The sequence below is a fragment of the Cryptomeria japonica genome, chromosome 5 (assembly GCF_030272615.1).
Source record: "Cryptomeria japonica chromosome 5, Sugi_1.0, whole genome shotgun sequence".
NCBI lineage: Eukaryota > Viridiplantae > Streptophyta > Pinopsida > Cupressales > Cupressaceae > Cryptomeria > Cryptomeria japonica.
The window spans coordinates 642,201,529-642,205,352 of NC_081409.1; positions in this window are offsets into that span (position 1 = coordinate 642,201,529).

Consider the following 3,824-nt stretch of genomic DNA (forward strand, 5'->3'; position numbering starts at 1 on the left):
CAAGTGGCTCGTCACTAGCCAAGAAGATCATGCGAGCTGGATACTATTGGCCATCTATGGAAAAGGACTCCTACTACTTTGTTAGAAAGTACAAGAAATGCCAAGTTCATGGAGACTTGATACATGCACCAGCACAGGAACTGCAACCAATCACAACACCATGGCCTTTTTGTCAATGGGGACTTGACCTTGTGGGTAAAATTCATCCATCTTCATCCAACGGCCATAAATTTATCATTACCACTACCGAATACTTCACAAAGTGGATCGAAGCTGTTCCACTCACCCAAGTCACTAGCAAGCAGATTGCCTCATTCATCCTTAATTACATCATTTGCTAGTATGGTGTACCCATGTCCATCATCACATATAACGGTCTTCCTTTCAAAAATCAGGATGTTCGTGAACTCTATGAGAAATTTCACATCCAACACCGCTTTTCCACCCCTTATTACCCACAAGGAAATGGTCAGGCCGAAGCATCGAATAAAAACATATTAAGAATACTTAAGAAGACAGTCAATGATGCCGGTCGTGATTGGCATGTTTAATTGAATCCAACACTATGGGCATATCAAACTAGCATTCGGACCCCTACAGGTGCAACTCCTTATTCATTGGTCTATGGTGTAGAATCCATCTTGCCTATTGAGGTCGAGATACGAGCACTACGGATTTCCTTACATAATCTCATTGATGATGAAGCCTACAGAGTATCTCATCTTCAGGACTTAGAGTTACTAGATGAGAAGCGACAAGCTACATACAACCATCTCAAAGCCTATCAGTAGCGCATGAGCATAAATTATAATCATCGAGTTAGATCTCATACATTTGAGGTAGGTGATCTTGTTCTCCGAGAGAATCCCTGCAACCAACCAAACAGAGAACATCAGGGCAAGTTTGAATCAAATTGGCTGGGACCATATGTTGTCACTGCTGTATTTGGGTCTGGGCCATATTAGTTGGCTACATCAGAAGGAGAGCCACTAGCAGATCCGATCAACAACATGCACCTCAAACGGTTTTACACATAAGCTGCACGGAGCATCAGGCTCTCATATATACTGGCAAAAATACCAAAAACATCCAGAGAAATGACATGAAGAAAATACAAAAACATCAAAAAAGTCAAGAAAAATCATGCATCCAAACGGTGAACAACCACTCCGGTGGCACCTTGGGTAAGTACAATGGTGAAAACCTGGCAAACAGGCGCCACTCATAAAAAGCTATGGCTCCATTATCTTTCAAACTTGTTGTGATCACATCTGCTTAATGCATACATCCATCCATCAACCATGGCTTGTTATAGATCTACAACATCCAAGAAGATACTGCATGCATCCCGCATCTCGCTTTTTATAGCCATGTCTGAACTTGGGGGCAATGCCCTTAAAACTAGTTGATGGAAGTGGATTCTACATTACTAGTGATTCAATGGGTAAAACATTCAACACTATCTCATAAAATACCAAAAACATTGGAAAACTATCTCACAAAATTCAAAAAACATTCAAAACAATCAACAAAATCCAAAAACATCAGAAAACATCAAAAATCAATCAAAAACATGGCAACACATTGTACATACTCATCCAAACAGATACAAAACAAACATTGGCATAATACTCACACAATGACCATTTACCAATCAAACCACACAATCAACATCAACAAATCAGAAATTGTCTTTAACAAGGATGCATCCTTCCTTACCAAAACAAAGACAAAAGTGACGTTTTCTTTGACAAGAAAATTATGTTAAGCTATCAAATACTTGGTTGATTTGTGAGTACAATCATTCATTTATCTGTATCGGGATCTTTCAACATTGTTTGTATATCTTTGGTGCATTATTTTGATGAAGTACTGGGGCATGTACTAATGGTGTCTACGTGGGAAGTTCACTAAGCTACGTGATCTTATGCAAAATTTAGTCATAGATCACTACGGCTTGCTGACTACAGCGTATACCTCGACCATATGAACATGAACCATTACCAAGGATTCTTATTCTTTATTCTTTATGTATATACTGTTTGTTTGCAGGTACAATGCTCTTTCTTTGGTTCCTCCTACCTCATCCAAACTGGATAAAGGTTTTATTTCTTATTATGGTATGCACTTGTCTCAGGATATGATCAATTCAACATCAAGGAGGACGATCCAAGTCATGCATGAACGGAGATGATCCTTGTCTGTTCCGCAAGCAATACTCTAGTCGACTTGACCCTTGTATCAAGTCATTTGAATTAACTTGCTATATCAAATCCATGTAAGAAATACTCAGGTCATCTTGAACCATTATGTCAAGATGCTTGTATTCTCTTCCAACATTTTAAAAAGATCAATGATGCAAATAGAGCACTATGGATCGTCATTTCATCTCATCTGTTTATATATTGCATTCCGTTGCATATCACTCATCCATTCACTCATTCATATGTGGGATTTATATGCAAAAAAGTGAAACATTAAGCTAGTCTTGGATACAATCACGACCGAGTATTCTGATACATCATCAATGCATCATGCAAAGTCTCAAAAACCTTGCATTCTTCATACTCCTATCATCATTACATTTAGTTGCATTTTGCATTAAGTGCATTCATGTCATTTTTTTAAATTACATCTAGTTCATTTAGTTTATTGACATTAATCTTCATTAAAATCATTTGCATCATTGCATAATCATAATAATTAGACTCATTCATGGGATCAAATTATCCTTGATTATATTAAACCATTTACTATGCATTTATTTAGTGTCAGTTATCCATTATCATTTCATTATCCTTTATCATTTACCATTGCATACATTCATTTATCTATTCATTAGTTAAAAGGTGCATTCATTCATCCATTATTAAGTGTCTTATTATACTCATTTTTGGATTCATTTTACATTGCATTCATTATCCCTTTTTAATTGCATTAAGGTGCAGTTATTAAAACCATGAGTTACATTATCCTCACATTATCATTTTTACTACAACACATTTAAGCATTTCAAATCATAAAACCATTTGTTTACACAAACACATTGGTTCATGTTATATATCCATTATACATATGCATTCATTTAGACATCATCATATAAACATTTGTACTTTACATTTTGTTTATCCATATTGCATTCATTTAACAAACATCTACATGCGTATTCATACATAACATCATTCATTCATTCATTACATTAACATCATTGCATATCATTATCTCATCCTTATACCAAAATAGGAAACACCACAAATCCTGTTCATAACTTATCATAAGCATACACTATCATCATGGCATTACATACATAAAGCATTACATCAAAAATCAAACAAATCATACACATATATAAACCTGCATTCATATGTCAGTATCCCACATCATAATTCATCATAAACACAAGCATATAAGAAACTTCTCATCAAATGCATACATGTACACATATCCATCTAAGCAATAACTCATCATCTTGCATAAACATCCATACATATCAAATGCATATCATCAAAATATGGGATCTCCTCATATATATCATCTCATTTATCAGAGTACAATGAAGTCTAGAAAATCGGCTACCAAGAGCCATCCAAGATACAGTCCAAAAAAAAACAATGATACAATACATATATGCAAAAAATGCTCTCTCAAATGCCACTCTGGCCAGATGTTGTACCACCATTGCCACCTGCTCCCCCACTGGTGCCTGCACCACCTGATCCATCTCTCCGTGGAGGCCTCATCAAACCACCACTCACTCCTACATCCCTTGATCTCTCCCTCTGCAGAGGACCCATCACACCCCCATTGCTCTGCACCCTCTGTGA